The 22414-nt window shown below is 46.5% G+C and overlaps 1 long non-coding RNA gene across 3 annotated transcripts; it reads left to right on the top strand.

Moving 5' to 3' along the window:
* Window positions 1–479: 479 nt before the first annotated feature.
* On the top strand, window positions 480–11661 carry LOC137483994 (uncharacterized). 3 transcript variants are annotated; one of them, XR_011004702.1, is made up of 3 exons: window positions 849–1181; window positions 10078–10834; window positions 11306–11661. It is a non-coding gene; the product is annotated as an uncharacterized lncRNA (long non-coding RNA). The 3 variants fall into 3 exon arrangements; XR_011004700.1 differs by having other exon boundaries at window positions 480–1181; window positions 10078–11661; XR_011004701.1 differs by lacking the exon at window positions 849–1181 and adding an exon at window positions 2719–2938 and having other exon boundaries at window positions 10078–11661.
* Window positions 11662–22414: the final 10753 nt, after the last annotated feature.

Below are 22414 nucleotides of genomic sequence, written 5' to 3'. Positions count from 1 at the left end.
GGTGATGTTTTCATCTCTGTGACCATCTTGGCCGTCCACACTTTTCTAACTGGTGAAGTTGCAGGAGTAATTACCAGGGGATAAAGCAGGAAAAGAGGAAGAAACTCAAAAGAAATGCAGGGTGTGAGCGTACCTCTGTGGATTTTGTGTAATTTTGCTTGTTTTTCAGGGTTTGGAAGAGACACAGAGGCACACGAGTTCTGCTGCCCTCTCCTCACTCATCCCAAACCTTGCTCTTGGCAGGCTGCAGTAGAAACCTGATTCAGAAATTCCCTATCCTGCGCTGAATGAAAGGTTGGTTTTCCCTTGCTTTCAGCATGTTCTTTCTGTGCTGGAAGGGTGAGGTGAGCTCTTAGTGCTCAATATATTTCTTGTTTGTCCATGTGTGTGAATGGAAGCTCCAAGCTGAGCACAAACTTCTCATGCCTTGTATGAAACTTAATCTTTTAAGCCTTACTCAGGTTTTACAACTCCCAAGGAGTGTGGTGACCCATAACCCACTGGTGTCACCTCCCACCCCAGCTTTCTGCATGTGCCCAGTCAGTGCAGGGGGAAAGAGCCACCTTTACCTGCCCTGATGACTCTGGTTAAGCCTTCTCTGGACACAAGCACAGCCACAAAGTGGAATAATTGCCTTTTACTTACAACAAACTGGCAGAGCTGTCTCAGGGCTTCAAGAGAGACAATTAAAGATTTTACATTGTTTTCTTCAAAAGGAGAAATAGACCTGGGGGTTCCCTAATAGTCCTCCTGATTCTGCATCACCCTCTCAGAGCCTGTTGTTGTGGGTTGCATTTATTATGAGCCACTTATTATCCCTAATTATTGAGCAGGGGGTAGGGCTCTCGGTAACAGGCAGAGTTGTGACTTGATGAACACTCAGCTGTCTCTATTTAAGATAAAATTACTGTAATTAACAAATCGATCAACCCTACTTTCGCTTTGCCTGCCTGGGACAGAACAAATGGGCTAAATGAGACCTATTTAGCACAAAAGTAGAGAAAGGGGTTTGCAGACCTCAGGATACACAGGCTCACAGCTTTTTTTGTCACACACTGCTTTTAATGGTAATGCCACATAATTGTCTCTTGTTAGGCAATTTTGTCTCCAAAAAAGAGGCACCCACGCTGCACTTTCTTCAGCTCAGCCCAGCGAAGCAGAGTCAGCGGGTGAGCAGCCAGGTGGGTTGTTTGGTTGAAAACCCTCCTCAAGCAGGACTGGGTTGGATTCTCTGGGTGCTGTGCTCACTTGTGACTCTTACCAGGTTGCTTGCTGAATTTATGTCTTTCAGAGAAAGACTGATTCCTTAAGTTGTCTTTAATTGAGCAGATGTCACCTTCTCCAACTCCTCAGTTGCTGCTCCTCACGTTGCTTTGGTGTCTGAGGGTATCTGTGCTTTTAGCTCCAGAAATCCTCCCAGCCCACTGGTGTGGGAAACACTCATCCCCAGCTCTTCTTCCAGAGCCATGTGCTGTCTCAGAAGCATTTGGTGACAGGAATTTGTCCCTCTTGAAGCTTTTGTGCTGTGTCTGTGCACTCTGGTAAGCTGACACTGCATGTGCTGTCACCCATCCTCCCTGCCTGGCCACGCCAGGATTGTGTCACATCCACACGTGCATTGAGGGCGATCCCGTTTAGGAGGTGAGATGCTGGAGGACCAAGGAAATGCTCTGTTTCCCTGTGTTCTGTGCTCTGTTTCACTGTGTTCTGCCTGGCTGGGAAAGGGTAGATCTGCTACATCTGGAGAAGGCTCTGGAGCACAATATGGGGAGCAGCTGAGGGAGCTGGGGTTGTTCAGCCAGGAGGAAAGGAAGTTCAGGGGGAACCTTATCCCTTTTACAGCTACTGGATAGGATATAGCGAGGTGGGGGTCAGTCTATTCTCCCAGGTAACAAGTGACCAAATAAGAGGAAATGGCCTCAAGTTGTGTCAGAGGAAGTTTAAATTAGAGAACAGGAAAAATTTCTTCACTGAAAGAATGGAACAGACTGCCCAGAAAGGGCTGGAATCACCATCCCTGGCAGTGCTTGTGAGATGTGTGGAGGCAGCACCACAAAATGGGTCTGTGTCAGCCTTGGCTCTCTCAGGAGGATGAAGCTGCTGCTCCTGCCAGCTGTGGTTGTTCTTGCTGTGCCAACTCACCTAGGTTTGCCTGCACATGCTGTGTGAGACCATCACAGTCACATTTATTTCAACAGATTCTTAAAAAAATAACCTGTAAGTGCTTCAATGAACGGAACTGCTTAACCTGAAGAGTTGTTTTCATTCTGGCCCTCTTTGTATAGGCCAGAGGAAGTTCATCCTCGCTGTTCGTCCCCACACCCGCGGGCAGCAGTGAGGCGTGACAAGGGTATTAGGGCAGATGGATAAATGGGAACCATTTCATGGGCTTGACCTGTAACACCGATGGCTCAGCACTTCAGAGGGCCTGCTCAGCACTCCCTGCCTCTGTGGCAGGTTCTGTGGCTCTCTCCATCTCGCGGGCTGCTCTGCCCTGCCCCAGGGCTGTCCATGGCATCTCCATCCACGCTCCAGATGTCCATGGCATCTCCATCCCGCTCCGGAGCAGCCCTGGCTGGGAGGGACAGCCAGTGGCTGCTGTGACTGCCACATAGGAGCAGGGAAAACCCGTGCTGAACCCATGTCAAAGGCAGAGCCAAGAGCATCTGAAAGCTTCATTAGCCGGGCTTTGTTCTGACGGCGCAGTCAGGCGGGAAATAATGCCGGGAGTGTTATCAGCCATGTGCAGGAGGCGGTTGCATAGCAACCCCGACTGGGGCACCGGACCGCCAAAAGAAATACTCATTTTCTTCAATTTGGAGGCATTTCAAACAGGAGTTCATTGCTGATGGAGGATTCGCTTAGGTTTAACATCTCTTAAAGAGATGGCAGCTGGTGTTGGCCTTGTTTTAGCATCCTATGGGTGCACACTCACAAGGTAAATGAACCTGAGGCAATCCAGGTTTTGTCTGGGTTTTCATATGCTGGTTTCCATCCCTTTGTCCTGCTGGGGCTTGAAATGGGATGAGCATGGGAAATTCCCTTGCTGTCTCCAGGAAGCCCTTCTTGGTACCACATTGGTTACTGCAGGTGAGGAGGGTGATCAGAAAGGGCAGGGTTCTGCTGCTGCATCTCCTTGCCAGGCTGCAGAATTGGTCAGACTTCAGAGAAACCACAAACCTGCCATATCTGTGGGGCTGTTAAGGAGCACTGGATGTAAGGAGAGGAAAGAGGTTCATCAATCTGCTCTTGTCTTGACCCTGAGCTGTAGAGATTGAGGCAAACAGAGGCTGCCCAGGCCTGTTTTGAAGGGCAGCATGATCATATGGTGCAAGTAAGAAACAAATCCCAGCTCAGAGGGGGATTGCCAAGTGTGCAGGTAGGGCAGGGCATCCTGTGGTCTCCCTGTCCTGCTGCAGCTCTGGCTGTTCCACACAGATGGGGCTCAAAGAACTCTTTTAAACTTCAGCTTTGGTGTGTGTTGTGCAGTAAGAGCAGTGGGGTCGAGTCAGTCTGCCCTGAAAGAGAAACCGGGATGCCCAGACATCATGAGAGTGTCCCTAATGGGTTTGTCTAGGTTTTGGTAGAGGGATTCACGTGCTGCATGTGCCATCTCTCTGGGTGATGTATCTGGCTTTCCAAAAAACCTGTGTGCATTTGCACTCCCCCTTGTCTGCTCCTCTCTGGTGCCTAGAACAGATAGGGCATGCCTGAGTACTCCCAACTAGAAAGATTAATAGGGAATTAACAACTGCAAGATATTTATTGTGCTTCTGTGGCCCCATACAGTACTGTGGAAATCTTGTTTTATTCTTTGTTCACCTGTTACTGTCTGAATTGCCAGGGTGAGCGGGTAACAGCAGGAGGGTGCTGGTACTGGCGTTGGAATCCGTGGTGGAGACGTTAAATGAGCATCCTCTGTGTGGCCTCACCTGCTGAGAATGTGGAGGCATTTTCTGTCACTGATCAGCTTGTGCACTAAGTGACAGCAAGCCCAAAGAATATTACTTATACATGGAAAACTCCTTTCTTTGCTCTGTCCTCTGACTTCAGCCTTTCAATATTGAACAATAATACATCTTCCCTTCTTATTAACAATTCAGTTTGAAGACTGATTCAGATTAACTTGGGCTCTCATTGTATTAAGCACTTTAGGAAAAAAAAGCCATAGGAGCTCAGGATGTTTATGAAAAGCAATTTCCTCAATGCCAGGCAGTTTAATAACTCCACAGCTGTGGCATTCAGGCTCTCATTTATTTTAAACTGTGTTTCCAAACTGTGACGGGTCAATAATAAATAAGGCAGGGTGACAGATTTTGTGTGGAAGGGAGCTAAAAGGAAAAAGGTACATTCAGACAGGAGCACAGAGACTAGTGTGGCTCTTGGGTCTGACAAATTAAAGGCTCATTTTAAAAACAGATTTTCTTATAATCAATATTTCCCCACCAAACTATTGAGAGTAAGGGAAATTTTGGAGCTATATATGTGGCAAAAGGGAGAAAATTCTGATCCTCTCTCATCCAAACCGTTTCCTTGTAACAGTAAAATTATTCTTCTACATACTGGTCTGGGTTTTGCCTTTAATCAAGTCCCTGGTGGAAGGAGACACATAGCCCCAGGCAGGCTTTTGCACCCGAGACCTCCAATCTACTCAAGCAATAAATACAAACATCACAGAGTGTTTCAAATGACTTGTTAAAATATTGGAAATCAGTACCTTGTAGGAAACAAAGTGAGTTAATAGTATTTGTTGAAAACACCTTTTACAAACCACGTGGGACACTGAGCAGGTCAAGTGGAATGTGTAGCAACATTCACCTATCTCCTGCTTCCCTCTGCGGATATTCAGGCAGAGGTTTTGGTGGGTTTAGGTTTTATTTTCTCCCCTGGAAGCTTGGAACATGCAGAAGGACTGAGCTGAATTGCTCTGTGCTGAATCCTGCTCTGCTTGTGTGAACTTTGGGCTCTCCAGCTCAGGAAGGGCTTTTCTTCTGCATATCCCATGTTCAGGGCAGCAGGTTAAAATGTAAATAAGCTTCAAAAAGCTGGAATGCTCAGATTGTTGTTAGTATACAGGGATTGGAAGATTGATTTCATGTACCCTTTCAGATTATTCCTGGTACAAAGATACCCCCTTCTCTATGTGAAGCATGAAATGCTGTGGATTTTTCCTGGATTATCCAAATATTGAACTTGATTAAACTCAACAGACATATCTGTTGGATAACTTCTGTGAGTAATTGGGCAGGGAGGTTATCTCTGCCATTCCCACCCAGCTGGAAGTTGGCCTGTGGCTGGCCAGGGAGCTGAGCTGCTCCTGCTTTTATTTTGCTTAAACAGAATATTTATAAATCAGGTGCTCAGTCTGAGTGTTTATTTAAAAGTCCTAACATTTTCCTTAATGTTCCTGAGTGCTCACTCATTAGAAGCTCACACTGTGAGCCCTTAGGAATTCATGAGATGTTTTCTGTATCTGGGTACTTTAAATAAATCTAAGTGCAGGCTGCAGGGCCTGGCTAGATGAACTGCTCTGAACAGGCTTCCCACACTTACTTTCCCCTTCTCCAGCTTGGCAGGAGGAGCTGCACCAAATTCTTGGATCTTTTGCCTGTTGATGGACTTACCTGTGGAATTTCATATTTGAAACAGAGGCTTCTGTGGTGGTCAGGATGACACTGGAGCTGCAGGTGACACTGTCCCCAGAGGTTGTGTGAATAATGGTGTGAGCTGGGGGGGGTTGAGCCTGGCTGGGTGCCAGATGTTCCCTCAAGCTTCCCCCATCACTCTCCTCCTCCTCCTGGACAGGGGAGAGAAGATACAGCAAAAGGCTTGTGGTTTGAGATCAGGGCAGGGAGAGATCGCTCACCTTAAGCACTGCAGGCAAAGCACACTTGACTTGGGGAAATTAGTTCAATTTATTACCAATAAAATCAGAGTGGAGTAATGGAAAACACAAACTAATCCTAAAAATAGCTTCCCTCCACCCCCTCTTTTTCCTGGGCTTAGCTTCGCTCCTGAATTCTTTCCCTCCTCCCCACAGTGGTCCTGGGAATGGGGCTGTGGTCAGCTCATCACACACTGACTCTGCTGCTCCTTCCTTCTCAGGGGAGGACTCCTCACAGTCCTCCCCTGCTCCACCACGGGGTCTCTCCCATGGCAGACAGCTCTCCCTGAACTTCTCCAGGACTGGCCTTTCCCACAGGCTGCAGCTCTCCATGGGCTGCTCCAGGGTGGGTCTCCCACGGGGTGCAGCCCTTCAGGGACAGGCTGCTCCAGCCTGAACCCCCTTGGCACCACAAGTTCTGCCCCAGCATGGGCTCCTCTCTCCATGGGGCCACGGGTCCTACCAGGAGCTCCAGCAGGAGCTCTCCCTCCGTGCTGTAGCACTTCAGTGGGGCTGTGTGTGAGACCAAGACCTGGATCTTCAGAGAAGCAAACCCCAGCTCCTGAACATCCAAGGAAGGTCAGGCATAAAAATATCTCCACCCCTGTCTTCCTCCTCTCTCCTGTCCCAAAACCCATGATCTCTCTGACCCAATGAATCAGGACTCTGGGCCAGGATCTCTTCCAGGAGGGTGCTGCAGCTGGCAGGGCAATGAGACAGAAATGTGATGGACCCTGAGCTGCCATTCCCTCCCCTGCTCCTGCTCAGTGCCCACACACTGCCCTGGCCGTGGGCCTGAGCCCGTGTGAATGCCTGCAGCAGGATGCAGAGTGATACACAGGGACACACTTCCCTCCTCTGCTGGTTCAAGGACTTGATTTTTTAAAGCTTCCATAAGAAAAGTGCTTACAGTGGCAAGGATTAAATGGGAAGAATGTGTTATGCCTCATCCTCCTGCAGTCCTATCCTCAAGGATGTCTCTGCTCTCAAAGCCATTTCTGAGTCATCTCTTGATGGTTCAGCTGCAGGGCACTGACCAGGGGCTGCCAGGGTGTCTCAGTGTGGGGAGGAGGGATGCTTGCTGCTGCATCAGCTGACCAGAGCCTGCATTGCTGCCTGCTGCTTGGCTGCCTTTGTATTCCCTTGATTTAAAGCCATCCTGCAGCATCTGGGCATTCATTTTGCTCAGATGTGCTACTTACATTTTTAAGATTTGCAGAGAGCAAGAATTATCATCTTAATTCATAGGAATATTTCCAGGCAAAGACTGTGGGTGCTTTTTTTTTAGTCCGTTCATATTTTGGCTCAAAGAGGATTTGCTTTCTATCTGGGTTTGGAGGGATATAATTTCTTTGTTTGATTTTCCTTCCCGAATATCCTGTTAGCTGCATGCTGAAGGAAAACTTCTGTCTGAAAAATAGAGTCATACCTTATTTTAGGCTTCCCTGCCCTAATCTCTGGTCAGGTAGCTGGAATTGTATGTAAAAATGATGGAGACAGGAGATAATCTGCCAGTCTTGACAATCTTCAGCTCTGGTGGTGGCGTCCCAGCTGTTTCCAGTCTTCACCTTGCTGGAGAACCCATTTCCATGATGATAATAATTTGTCAGCTTTTAATCTCCCAGTGCAGATGTGACAAAATAGTTTCATAATCCGCTTGCGTGCATCAGGCTGCTCACTTCTATTTTGGGAGAGCAGGGCTGACTAATGTACAGCTCTGGCTGATGGTGTGTGACACTGCTGTGCCAAAGGCTGTCACAGTGCAGCAAATGCCTCCAGAAAGGGGGGGTAAGTGCAGGGATTTTTAGTATCAGTTGGAAATTCGAAGCAAAGACATCACACAAACACTGGAGAAAACCCTGAATTGTGACTCACAGAAGTCACTGTGTCTGTGCAGTCACCGGGGCAGAGCAGGGGAGTGACATCCCCTGTGCTGTCCCTCTGCAGCCTGGTCCCTCTGCAGCCTGGCCCATTGCAGCAGGGCTAGAGGGAAACGTGGGCTCCGAGCCAAAACCAGGGACTGGTGACTCCCTGCTGCTTCAAAGGGGTGCAGAGCAGGCAATGGCAGCAACCCCAGACATCCCCAGGGACATTTCTATGAGTCACTTGTGGGATGAGAAGGGGGAGGGATAATGGGGAACAATTTGAGCGCTGTGTCATCTGAAGTGTGCTCTGCTTGTGGGAAGGGGATAAAGCACTAAAACCTAAGGTAGCTGCGCTGAGTGTGGGGGAACAGTGGCTGAATATTCCATCATCACTTGCACACGTGGCCATTTGACTGTGTGTGCTTATCTGATTTGGTCTCATTAAAGCTGAGAGAAAGACTTGTCCCAAGCAAGAGTCTAGACATTCAATTGGTCCTAAATAACCAAGTGTGTCTAATTAAAAAAAAAAATTCAAATTTCAGTAAGTCTCAATGTGTAGACAATTTAATATGAAGATGAAACGTGGCTGAAATATAATCAATATCTTGATCAATCAAGGAATTTTGTTTTGGGAAGTAGCAGTGAGCTGTATGGGGGGAAAATGGCAAAAGTCCTCCTTGTCTTGAGAACATATTTGGTTAAATCAGAAAATCAGTAGAAAGAAAATGCATTTTCCAATTGTGCCTCATGAAGCCACTAACAAGCTTGTGAAATGTGTGCATTGAAGGTCCTGACAACGTTTTTTCCTAATAGTAATAATACTTAAATATAAATAAAGATAGGAGCTAGTCCAAAGCAGAGTCCAGGCATAAATCCTACCATTTATCACCTGTGTTCTTCTGGAAACAAGAAGTGACTGGCATACATGCTTAATTCAAACTAAATAGCCTATAAAACAAGTTCCCTAAGGCTAACAATAATAATAATAATATCAGGAGAAATGAATATAAGGATGATTGAATACAGGATATGCTGAGAAGTGAATATGGGATATAGATACATATCATGGATGGGCTGCTGTTTATGGTATGCTGGGAACTCCAATCCATCATCTGACCAGAGAATATAATGCAGTTAGAATCAAAAAAGATGCCTCTGTCTGAAGCAATGCATGGATGTTATAAACCAGCAAATGCAAATAATTAATCAAAAGCGGCGAGTGGGCCAAAGCAGAATATCATCAAGCAATAATTCAAATCACAGCTGTGATTATGAGAAATAACCTTAAATCTTCTATTTAATTAATATTAGGCTCCTGACACCCTCTAGGATGGGGCACACAAGCCTTCTCAGGCTAATATGATAATAGTCAGAGAAAATATTATGTTCCTTTGAAATTTCTGGAAGGGTATTAACCATGGGAGGCTCTCAGATCTGTGAGTATAAACCATGTTCTCTGCACCCAAACACTGCCCCGGTTTCCTGGGATCAAGCATCCCTTGTGAGAGACCCCAGCTCAGGCTGGGGCGGGCTCAGCACTCCCATCACCTTTGGGGTCCCTCTTTTGGTGTTGCCCCGTGGCTGCTGTGTAGCCTGATCCTTTTTGCCTCCCAGGAAAAGAGAGATGCCCTGTGAGACCTTGCTGAGCAAGGCTGGCTTCAGCAGCTCCTGCTGACTGAGGCTTGGTTGTCTCAATTTGGGCTGAGGGTACCCAAGAGAAGCACTGAGCTTCAGAGGAGATCCCAGAATGGTTTGGGTTGGAAGGGACCCTAAAAGCTCATCTCCACCCAGCCCCTGCCACGGGCAGGGACACCTTCCCCTGGAGCAGGCTGCTCCAAGCCCTGATGGTGATCTGACACCCTCAGCAGCCCAAGGTATGTGCAGAGAGGTGTCTGGAACTTGCTCCCAGAGCCTGGCTGTTAGACACAAACTGATCCATAGCATGAAGCCTTTTCCAGCCAGGTGCAGATAGAAATATCTTTGTAGTAAGATTGTAGATTTGCTTCATTAATGGAGTGACTGACTCCTGTGCCTGGGAATCAAGCAGCTTCCTTCACCTTCCCCTGCTTTGTGAGAGTGTGTGTGTGTGTGTGTGTGGTAAATGACCTTTGGAATGAAAATATTAACAGAAAAGGAAAACATGATTGTAATTTAGGAAATGTTAGCCCAGCTGCCTCTGGGGGGGAACAGACCTTTCAGCCCTGCAAGCTGATACATCGCTGGGTGCCTGCATTGACACAGGTGCATTTAAAGAGTCAATTAGAGGGAAGCTGTGTATTTACACAGCCTGGTTTCATTTCATGTTTTGGCAACTTTCTTTTTAAACAGTTGGGACTAATGATGCTGCTCAAAGAGGTTGCTTGTTGAGAAAGGGCTGGAAGAGGTTCCAGAGGAAGGAGATGAAGCCCTCTGGTAACAAAGCATTTGGGTGGTCACAGCACCCTGAGAGAACATCAGATTGAGCAGCCCCTGCCTGTGCTGGAGCAACTCTTGATGGTGGGATTTGGGCTCTTGAGTGTTGGCAAATGGCTGCAACAAACTGTCAAACTTCCAGGGATGTTTTCTGCAGGAGAACAAGGGAAGTGGGTGCTCTCTTGGCAGTTGCTTTGTGCAATTCGATTTCCTGGGTAAAAACCCTGAGTTTCTGTCTTCATTACTGGCCAGGGGCTTCCACATAGGGCTATTAAAACCTTAAAAGATTCTCTTTGAGGCAGATCAATGCAAAATGAAATGGAGGAAAATTGCTTATTGCTGAGGAAAATGCAGCACTGTGAATAACAAGGAAGAAAATGCAGCTGAAGGCTCAAATTGAATCTCTATTATGCCTGTGATTAAAGATAATGTGCTACGAAAGGGGACTACTGGAGGGTTTCTGTGCTAGGCTGGATGGCTAAAAACATGGTGATTGTGGCTGCTGGGCCCTCATTGGCCTGGGTTTGATATCTAAATTATAGGGCTATTACTCAGAAATGGGTTTGATGCTCTGTCTAAAAGGCGCAGCCCCTCCAAAGCCCATCTGGCTGGGGGCACTCGTCCTGCTTGGGGCTTGGAAACTCTGTCTTTCTATTTTCCTTGGCAATGAAGGGTTTGTAGTTCTTTGCATATCAGTTTTGGGGTTGTTTAAGAGGCTTAAGAAATTAAATATGGGTAGGTCCTTCCAGTCACCTACATTCCTGTGTAAACCTCCAGAGAGCTCATGAGGGACTGCTTTGTTTTAAAGCTGGGGATTTTTCATTTTATTTTAATGAAGTTGATGTCCTTTGCTGATGAGGGTGATATATGGAGTGATGGCACAAAATTTGTGATGTTTTCCAGAATAAACTTGCATGTTTGTAAGTAGTTGATGTTGTAAGCGATGGTTGAAGATTTGTATTTGGCAAGCTTAATTACATTTGAAATTAATTTGAGCTTGAACTTGGGAGATCCTGCTTTCTGTTTAAAACAAAACTGTTCTCTAGGATGAGGAGAAGATTTCAGTGACATGTTTGTATTAGTAAGCTCAAGGCACTTTTCACAAACTTCAGAACCATTCAGCATCACAAGTTGTTTTCTCCAGGAAATCTTTCCTGCTCTGCATCCTCAGCCCCCACAAGCCTTGATCTGGGAATTGCTGCTATCAGCTGCCTGCAGTGTTCTGCTCCTGGCTTATCTGCTCCTGGCACAGAAAGGACACTGACAACTGCTAATCAACCTCGAGCACATAGATCTCCCTGAACCATCAACAGCATCTGCACCGCTCCCTCTTCTTTATTTCCTTCTCATCTTTCTGGAGGGGGGAGCATCCTTTGCTGTCTGCAATCTCCTAAGCTTAAAAATTGGAGCCCAGTTAATTATGCTTATTGAGCTGCTGCATCTACATTTAGCTGAACCTTAATTTGAAGAACAGAGCAATTTGAATTTGGAGTTTTGTGTTACCCACCTAGTTTTTAACACTAAGGTCGGGTCTCCCTCTGGCACCAGTAACAGCAGTGCTTGTACTGGTGCTGGGTGGTGTGGCCCTGCTTTCAGCCCCTTTACTTTTGGGGACCTGCTGCAAATCTTGTTTCCTTGGAGCTCCAGCCTGGTTGGTGTCACCTCTGGGTCACTCTCTCTGTTAGTGCCAAGTGTTTTTTTGGTGACCCACAGAACCCAGTCAGTGCCACTGCAGGTGCCAAGGGGCTCGTGTGACAAACTGCTCCTCAGCAAAGGACAAGAGGGAAGATGCTGCAGTGAGATCTACATCCTCTGCAGGAGGACAGGCCAATTGGGATTTGGTCTGTCACCCACACAGCTATCTTGGAGCTGACTGGTTTTCTGACTTTGGTGTTTCTTTGATTATTTCATTTAAAAAAAAGGCCATACAAACAAAATTCATTTTTTCTTTTTGTATTCCTGTCACCACTCCTATTTCTCCCGCTGCTCTGGCTGTCATTGCCTGCAACATTAATATCCCAGTTGTCATCAGTGCACCAAAACATGGCAGGAACAGCAAGTGTTTCTGCAGCAGTGTGGAGCCAGGAGAGGACTCGGGGTCCTGGGGACTGGAGGCATCTAGGGAGGGTTTGGCTGAAGAACTTAAACATGTGTTTGGTGTTTCTGTGGTTTTACTCAAAAATCACATAATGTCTGCAAGGCAAACCTCCAGCTCTAAGTTCTGTGCCATCTTTACTGTCCTTAAAGGAGGAAAAGGGATCTGAAGAGGAAGGTGCAGCTGGTGGTTCCAGGGTGTAAAGGCTCCAGTCACTGGTAGTGCAGCACTGGTCCAGCTGGCTCGGGTGATGTTCAGCTGTGTGGTGAGGACAAGGCAATGGCTCCTGCCTTGTTCTGTGGCTCTTGTATGACTGGTTCATGTGCATTTCCCTACAGCTCTTTGTGGCTGATGGAAAAGCCAGTGTGTGTCCACGGAGAGGTTCAGCCTGGCTGTGTCACACCCTCCTGTGTCTGGTTATTTAATGCGAGCAAGCAAGGTCAAAGATAAAATAACTCCCCCTTTCACAATCCTACTGTAATTTTTTAAGAGCCAGCCATGTGTGAGATCAGGCAAAGGTTAAATTGTCAGGCTCTCTTAGCCAAGGAGAGATTTGACTCCTAGCCTGAGGCAGGGTTATCTACCCTGAGTGTTACATTGCTTGTTAGATCTTGCTTTTTCATAGCCAAAACACATCAACAGCACAGCCCCACTAGCCCTGCTGGCTGTCAGGGGTGCTGGGCTTGATCAGTCTGTGTAAACCTGGTCTAACACTCCCTGGTAACCTGTTACCCAGAACTCATCCAACTGCAGGCTGCTAAGCTGGCTGGCATTGCACTTTTCTTGGCTCATGCCAGGAAGAAGTGTTTTATTTCTCTGCATCCAGTATCTGGTGAGTGGGGACTGGGGATTATTAGATGTATTTTCAGATTTATGCTGCTACAGATGAACAAGGTTTGTGTTTCTTGTGTCTGTGCACAGGACACAGAGTTACTCATGGCATGGCTGTGAGTTCTGGTTGTTTGCCTCTGCTTTGTCAGAGAATTGAGAAAATTTAACTCCCATTGCATAAGTTCCCCCTCATTGAAATTTATACCAATACAACCTGGAGGTGTCTTGCTGCAAGGGGCTGCTGAGGAGGAACCTGTAACTTGACAACACCAGATTTTGCTGGTCCTGACAAGCCTTTATGTGGCTTTTCTTATAGAGAAAATGAAGTTTCAGTGCAGTTAAAACTGCATTGCAGCTGCAGTGGGGGCCTGTCTGTCTGGACCATCTGGCAGAGCCAAGAGTGGCTGAGCCTGCAGGCTCGGGGTCCTGTGACACACAGAGGGCAGCCATGCATGAACAAAAGCACTGCTCATTTCATCAGCAGGAACAGAGCTTAAACACAAGGAGGATTTTGCAGTGACAGTCATTTCTGTGAAATCTATTGTAGTTAATTCTTCCCGGTGAGGAAGGCAGAGCTCGCCTCTACCACAGGCTGGATTTCTTTTGACCCAGCATAGATGTTGCCATGCTCCACTTTCAGGTTCCTCATCTCATGATGAAGGCAGTGGTTTCTTTAGCCCATCCTTCCACAATTCCTGAATATGGAGTAGAATCAAGCAAGAAAAATTGCAAGAAGTCCAGCAATGTTGCATCAGTGTCAAGTATCCAACAGACATTGGGTGGTTTTCTTTCTGCCTGGTTTTCCAGGCATCCCTCTCTAACTAATATACTTATAAAATCAATATTTTGGCAACCAGCTCCCAACTTCTTTTAAAAGCCAGCAGACCCATTTTTATGAGTGTTACGAGTGGAAATGTGTTATGAGCATTGCAGTGGAAATGTGGACAGTGGTACAGCTGCAGCAGGTCAGGGTGAAAGCCCATCCCTGTTTCAGCTGAGACTGAGACACTGATGGGGACCTTCCATGTGATTTTCTGCACTCTGGTGCCAAATTAAAATATCTACAAGCCCAAATGAGTCAGAACATAAGGCATTAAAGCTGTCAGTGTTTAAAGTGGATTTTGGAAGAAAGTGTAGCTGATCTGTACTGGCTCAATGATAGGTTGGATGGCATCTTGAGCAAACTCTTCTAGAAGCTGTGCTTGCCCATGTCAGGGGGGTTGGAGCTAGATGGTTTCTAAAGATCCTTTCCAACCCCAACCAGCTTGTGATTCTCTGACCTTTCCTTCCCTGACATGGGCTGGTTTTTTCTCCAGTGTCTCTATGCCCCGGCAGACAAAAAACAATCTTTGCTTTCACGTTGGGACTCAGGTAAACAAAGGCATCAGCAGCAGCCCCCAGAGAGGCTGGGCTGTAATTGAGGTTATTAGCTTTGCTATTTTTCAGAGCACAGAGCAGGCTGGCAGGAAGCCAAGCCTTCCCTGAGCCAACAGCAGCTCTGCTGCTCCTGCAACCACTGCATTCGACACCTCCTGCTTTCTCCCCAGCCCCTGCTGCCTCTGCTCCCTCTTCCCCACACTGCCAATCCCCTGCTCACCAGGGAGCTTTTTAAATGGCAGCGTGTCTGGCTAAAAATAAAATGAAATTTTAATGACTGTAAAATATCCCCCTTTCCACCCAATTGCTCTCTGGAGGAAAGGGGAGGGCTGGGAAGTTGGGGAATGCCCAGGAGTTGGTGCAGGGGCTGATGCCTCTCACCTGTTTTATTGGGGTGGTAGGGAGGAGTAAAGAAACGGAGCAGATTCTTTAATTAATAATTTTTAAAATTTATTTTATTACCTTGTGGTGTTGTGGGTGAAGAGAATTTGCTGGGAATCATTTGTTTGACTTGGAAGTGGCCTACACAGGCTCGTGGTTCTGCTCATATGGCTGCAATGTAACTGATACTGAACACAGAACGTGCTCTGGCCTCTGACCAGCACCTCCAAATCTGCCCAAGCTTGGGCACTCTGGGAGAGCCAGACTGGCAGAAACTCCTGGGCACCAAGGCAGAGCCTCATGGTGGAGTCCCATTGGCACCCCTGGACCTCGTGACTGGTTTTCAGAGAGATCTCAGTGCTGCAGTGGCCAGCAGAGTCTGCTCAGTCCAGGTTGAATCTGTCACTGTCCCCCAGCTTTTCCCATGGGAAAGACAGTGTTGTAACAATTGGTGTTTGTGTTCACCTATCCACATTGCTGAGCCTTCCTCCACATCCCTGAGACCAACACCTCCCTGCCTCTCTCCTGGCAGTCCCTTGTAACCTATTTAAGAAGTTGTATGGAGACACCGGATTAACCTGTAAATCAATAGTAAGGCAACATGTTTTACCAGGACGGGGCTGGGAGGGAAAACAACCATGGGTGCTATGATCCTCACAGGGTTTCCTGCAGGAAAAAGCATTCCCAGTGGCACACCATTATGATGACCTTCCTCATGTGAAATCCTCCTCTGGGGATTTGCAAACCCCAGCACTTTCTGCTCAGAGTCGATAAAAACCTTCCCCTGCCTTTACATCCTTGTTCAGAGGGGCACAGAAAGCCTCAAAGCTGAAGCATCAGAGTTACTGCAGTCCTGCAGCCGGGATGGGGCACCCCAGGAGCTGAATCAGTCCCACAGCACCTCACTGTGCTGGCTGCTGGGAAAGTTAGAGGGAATCCCGGGGGTATCCAGCCTCCCTGGCTGCTCCTCTGCCAGGTACATGCTGGCAAAATCCCAAAGGGTGCAGCTCAGCACAAGCAGCAGCCCTGCAGGGGACAACAATCACATCACCCTGCTGGGATTCCCCTCTTTCCTCAACAAAAACTCCATCATCACAATCACGTTTTCATCCCGTGTTTGCTCAGTCAGAAAAGATAAAGGCACTCATTGTTTTTATGTGCTGTGACTTTACAGATGAATGTGACATTTCTGACTGCCATAGTTTGATGAGGAAAACAAGGTATTGGCATCCAAAAATTAGTGATGGGTGCTTTACAAATGCCTGGATGCCCAAAAATAGCTGCAGATGACAGTGCTGCTAGTACATTTTAAGCACAAGAATGAGCAATGAAAGCCTTCCCAGAACTGCTCGAGGGAATAGCAGACTTTTCATTTAAGGCTGTATTATTTAATTGGATAATCTGATTAAATATATAGGTTATGTGAGGATCTGATGCTATCCCCTTTAGAAACTGCTGCATACAGACAGAAATAAAATAACAACCAATTGCATGTGAGGGAGAGCTACAATAAATGCTATTTTTGATGCAGTTGCTCTGGAGAAATTGGTGGCAGATGCATCATGCTGCTATTTGGTTAAAAGGGCTGTTTTCTCCCAGATGAATCAGTTTATGAACTGAATTGGTCTTTGCCAAAATAATTTATTAAGTCAGAGCCATTGATATGGGGTATTTTGTTGGAATTTCCACGTTTTATTTATCCTGTGCCTGATTTACATAGGTATGTATCAAAATGCCAAATGTACGTGCCTTGCCATGGCTGTGCTGCATGGGTGGGTGTCAGTGAGAGGTGCTGGAGCTGCACCTTGGTCCTTGTGGTTTTGGGTTTGGTGGCAGTCACACCGGTCTTGGGAGTTGTAAGCTGAATATATTTAACTCAGCTTTTCCTGTGTCTGAGCAGGGGATTTGCCATAGCCTGTGGCTGGCTGTTTATTAGCATAACTTAATGGCTGGCTATAAATAGAAATGAAGGGAAGTGCAGACAGACACTTGCTTTACTAACCTGTCTCTTGGGCCCTTGTCTGTGATCTTCCTTTTTTTCTAGATTTTTTCCCCTCCCCCATTTTCCACAGTGATAAATAGTTAAAACGCAATTACAATGTTAATTTGTTGTGCTAATGTGCTACAGCAGGAAGCCAAAGGGAGCTGCTCTGACAATCTGGAGAGCCAGGTAGCTCCCATTAACCACCCAGGCTGCTGGGGGACTCCTCTGCCACGGAAAAACCGGGAAACACAATCAGCATCTTATCGAGGCTGACACCGAAAGTGATGCAATCAGCTTCAAGTGTCCCAGAAGGACAAGGGCACTGAATAAAGATAAAGCCACTCAGCCTTTTCTTGCTTCACTGGGGTCATTGGGAAGGGAAGGATGTCATTAACCAAGCAATAAATCTCATTCCTGAGGCTTCCAGTTTTGGTTTTCTCCTCTGCAGCTCCTCCTGCCATCCCCAAGGCAGGGGATGGCACCCAGGACCCCTTTGTCCCTGCATGGAGGGCTCTCCCCAGGTACCTCTGCTTGTCCAGAGGGAATCCTGCTGGGGGGCAGTTCAGGGCTTCGTGGGCTCCAGCACAGGCTGTTGTCCTTCCCTCAAGATCATCCCTTTTTTTTTTTTTTTTTGCTTCTGCTGCTGTGTGATCAAGGGCTTCAGTCCCCCCCTCCCAGTGCTTTTCATGGCTCTCCTCTGCCCCACCAGCAGCTGGAAGCTCTCCAGACCTCCAAACTGTATCCCAGTGTTCCTTAACACCTTGTTTTTTAAGAGACAGCAGGTTTTTCATCTCGTCCTCGTTTATCTGACATTCCAGGTTCTCTCCCAGTGAAGATGGCAAGAGGCAGAAGTGTTGTCTTTTCTGTTCTTGAAACTGGAAGGATTTCTCCTGCCATGGGCAGATAACCCTCAGGTGAGGAGCCCAAATTGTGAATTAAGACCTGAAATGTTGTTCTTGTCTTGAGAGTGATCTGGTGTTTTAGTGCTCTCAGCACATGAAATTATGTATATACCAGGGTGCTGGTAGGAATGCTCAGATTTTTCCCTTTGGCTGACATGTCTATTCCATTCCACCTCTCCTTCCTTATGAATGCTTACAAAGTACAACCTGCTTCAGCAGCACCCCTTAGAATTTATTGGAAGGCCAAACACAGCTTAATCAAACACATTTTTGGCCAGGTCTTACATAAATAAGTAAACCAGTTTCCAAAGCAGATGACTTGCTGGTAATAGAAAAATATCTTTTTATTGCAGTAGCTGGCTTTTCAAGGAATTAAAACTCATTAGCCTCTACCAGCTAGAAAAAAAAAAAAGGCTTTTAAACAGCAATTTAGAATCCATTTACAGGCTCTCTCAAGGCCCTGTGTTACCACGTGGATCCAGGGTTATGTCTTTATAATAAAATACTGGGAAGTGTGGAAAAGCAGTTGGGGAACTGTAATTTCTGAAATATTCCCCCTTTTTAATGAAAATAAATGTTCAGATGCTAAATTAACATTGAAAACAAAACAAAACAAAAAACCAAAAACAAAAAAAAAATCCCCAAACCAAATAAAAAACCACCCCCACAAACTGTTGTAAACAGGAGAGAATTAGAAACTCACTGCCAAAATATGCAAATGATGTAAAGTTCAAAGAGGACAAATGCCATACTCCTGTTTGTCATAGCTCTGGCCTGGCACAGTGCTCAGTGCTTGCAGAGAGGGTTAATGAAAGATATTGGCATTAAAATTAATGTTATTAAGTTAAAGAATATTTGCTTTCCAAAAACTGCTCACTAAAGGATAAAGGTAGATCTACATTAGCATTTCACAACCTGATACTCTGAGACCTGATTTTTGAGCAGTCCAACTCCTCCAGTCTGCAGTTAAAGCCAAGTGGTTTGGATTTTGAAGATACCAGAGGTGGGAGAACATGAAAGTCCTTTGGAAAACCAGGAGATGCTGTGTGTTTCAAGCTGACTACACAGCCAAGCACTCTGCTGCCAAGGTGAGATGGGACTGATGCTGCTGTGTCCTACTGAGTCATGGGCAGATGTATTTATCAGTGCTTGAAAAATCTGGTTGCTCCATTGGCCATGAAAAACAGCCTGTGGGGAAACACGAAGTCATCACTGAGAACGGTGTCTACCTCTGTGCAATGAATGGAGCTTGTGGCCACAGAGTGAACAGCAGAAATTGAGGGTGCTGCTGCTCTTTATTCCCTCCTGGAGCAGTGGCCTTCCCATGTGTGATGTGAAGCAGGACTTGTGTGTTGGCTGGAAACCCTGCCATGGGGCATGGGGAAAATTCCCAGGGAAGAGATGTGATGAAGTTAAAATTTAGATTGAGTATTTAAATGTGGCAGGAAGTGTTTAAAAAAATATTCGTGAAGATCATCTGCCAAAGCAGCATTTGCTCCTCCTAAAGTAGCCTGAAGAGAAGGGCATTGTAAATAAGTCAATATATTCCTGATTTACAGAGATCATGCCTTGAGGCAGCTCCACGTGTCTGTATTTTCCCCTTTGTTACACCTCATTGTGATGCCTTGGGTCCTGTTCCCTCTATTATCATCACCTTAATGAGCTCATGCTGCTCCTGTAGGTCCTTTTACAGTGTCCAAAGGCACCTCATACACCTGAGCTTACAGCAACCCATCCCCTTGGTAGCTTCATGAAATCAGTGATTGCTGACACAGTGTTGGTGTTTTCCTACAAACTGAGGGGTTCACAGCCTGAGCCATTCCAGTGCTCTCCCCCCTCAGTGTAAAGTTCTTCCTCATGCTGAGGTGAAATTTCTTGAATTCTGGCCACTGCTCCTCCCCCTGTCACTGGGCACTATCCTCTGACATCCCTTGGAGATGTTTATATGGATTGATGAGATCTCCTCTCAGTCTTCTCCAGAACAAACAGCCCCAGCTCCTGGAGTCTCCCCTCATAAGGGAGATGCTCCAGACTCCAAATGAACTTTGTGACTTCCACTGCACCTCTCTAGTAGCTCTTTCATGTTCTGAGGAGCCCAGAACTGGACACAGCATTCCAGATGTATCTTTTCTTATGTCTTTTTGCTGTAAAATCCTGTTTAATGGGAGTTTATCAGCACTGCCAACAATTTTTAAAGGGTATTTGTCACTACATATAGATTTAAATACATTGCCATATTTGCCAAGGGAGACAGATTGTTAAAGGCCAGAAAACCCCTCTCCCTCTCTTGGCACTCCACAGGGCCACATAGCTAGAATTAATTTGAATATTATTGTCTCAAATTAAAAAAAAAAAAAATAGGCCAATTTTAGGGAAAAAAAAATAAGGATCAGGATTTTCCAGTAAGCCTAACTCATGCTTGCCCTTTAAAATGTTATAAATAGAAGAACATAATCAACAAACTCCTTCACTGTGCAAGAGCCTAATTTCTTCCTCTCCGCTGGGATCTGGTGTGTTTTTCAGAGTCTGTCATTAATTGTGCTGTATTGTGAGCATTTTCTGCTTCACTAGTTAGTCAGATAGGCAGCAAATGGAGTCAGCTCTAGGTCAGAGAACACAAAAAGCCAACTCCTGCTGCCTCCCAGTCAGGTAGGGATATTGAATTGGGCTCCTCATAATTGAAAACATTAGCAGGCTGGACAATAAGCCAATTCTTAAACACGCGAGCATGAAACACAACAAAGAGGCAAGGCCTGAAATTCCCAATGAGCCTGATCCATCTGCCCATAAAAGCAATAGAATTTCCCCCACCTCTGGCAAAGGGATCAGAGTAGGGTGCCTGGAAAGAAATACCAAGGGCTCAGTGATCTAAAGGTAGAGATCAAAATATTTAACTTCCCCAAAAGCTGTGAACAAAAGTAGGCTTAGCACTGCCAGTTTTTGAGCAGGCATGCTGAGACATGGAAAAAGATTTGGGGTATTTTGCCATATTTTTAAAAGTGGATGAATAAAAACCATTTTCTATCTATGAATAAATAGGCACATCTCACTTGCCCAGAGCATCTCCTTCCCTAATTTCTTGTCTAGAAGTTGCCTTTAGCCTCTTTCCAGCAAAGAGGGGAGTTCTGAAAAGCAGAAAATACCCCTCTGTTACATGGTGTGCATTTTCCCAGACATTAGCTCTTGTTTAAATGAGACCTGGACCTCCAGCTTTCCTGAATATTGTGGTGTTTTCACCTTGGCTAAAAGCACAAAAGCTGAGGGATATCACCTGGCACTGCAGACATGATACACAAAATGTTTGCTGATTGGGAAAGAGAGCCACACTTGAGAATCAGACATTGGCCACTGAATGAGTGATGGACACTCCTCAGCCAGCCTCCCTCTTTTCCAGCTGAGGAGATAGCTCAGGCTGACCCTGCTTCCCCTGGACAGTCTAAATGCTAACCAGGGACTCTGCAACAGGGGATTGCAGAAGCCAGCCCCTGTCTCTGCTGGGCACAGGCACAATTTCCAGTAGCTGAGTGTGTCCCTGCATGGGGCACAGCAGGTCCCCTGTACCAGGGACTATTTGGATGGCTGTAGGCAAGAAATATCCCTGGGTAAGCACACAAATATTCCGTGCAGGAAGTGTAGAGGATAAACTTCCCACATGGCCATAGCTATGACCTCCCTTTTCTTAGCTTGCTTTTTTTGGTTTCATTGTGTGAGTCAGGGGCAATGGAGATCGCCTTGGCCACAGGAATGTGCAGGAAGAGAGGTGACAGTACCTTGAAATACTCTGCTGCTTATTTACAGCATAATGCAAGCAGAGGAGAAAGCAGAGGCTCCAGCCCACATGAGATGTGCAGGGAAACGGTGTCCTTGGGGATGGGCTGCTCTCTATGGAGAATTTCAAACTCCCACTGAGGCTCACCTCTGCTGCAAAATGTGGGGAAGAGAGAGGCAGAGAGGTGAGTGTTCACCACGTCTTCTTATGCAGACAATTTTTTTTTCTGAGGCAATTATCATATTGCTTCCCATCAAACCTCAATTTGCATGTTATGCTGTAGTATCAGGCCTGCAGGCCTGGTCCCCACTGTGGATGCTGTGACAGCAGCAGCCTACACATGCATTTTAATCAGAGTTCATTGCATGTGCTGCCTTCCATGTGTCTTGTATAAGAAATGCAGAATAACAGTCATGGCTCTGCAAAATATGTAAGGAAAGGAACTGTACGAACACACGTGATGGAGCTTCCCTTATCAGGTGAGCAGCACTGGCAGCCACGTCCTCTGGGACCTGCGAGATCAGGGATGATGACGTGCACCGAGCAGAGGAGATAAGGCAAGGAATAATTCCCCGTTGCCTCACACTGTCTGAGGCCTCCTATCTACACAATCACAGCCCCTCGCGCCGTGTAGCTGAGCGTTTGGCACTCGGTCCAACAATACCCATCCAGCGTATCAGCAGCACAGCAAAATGTTCCAAAGTCAGAGCTCCGGATCGGCCCGGCTCCACCCTTCCGAGAGCTGGGAGTCCGAGCTGGCTGCTCCTCTGGGACTGACCCCCTGAGAGCAAAGGGACTTCCTGAGCAAAGGGGCAGCTGGAATTAGCATGGATGGATGATGGATGGAGGGATGGATGGATGGATGGATGGATGGATGGAGGGATGGATGGATGGAGGGATGATGGATGGATGAA

This window comes from Anomalospiza imberbis, chromosome 17 (genome assembly GCF_031753505.1).
Source record: "Anomalospiza imberbis isolate Cuckoo-Finch-1a 21T00152 chromosome 17, ASM3175350v1, whole genome shotgun sequence".
In the NCBI taxonomy this organism is placed as follows: domain Eukaryota; kingdom Metazoa; phylum Chordata; class Aves; order Passeriformes; family Viduidae; genus Anomalospiza; species Anomalospiza imberbis.
This window is presented reverse-complemented; position numbering and strand designations above follow the sequence as displayed.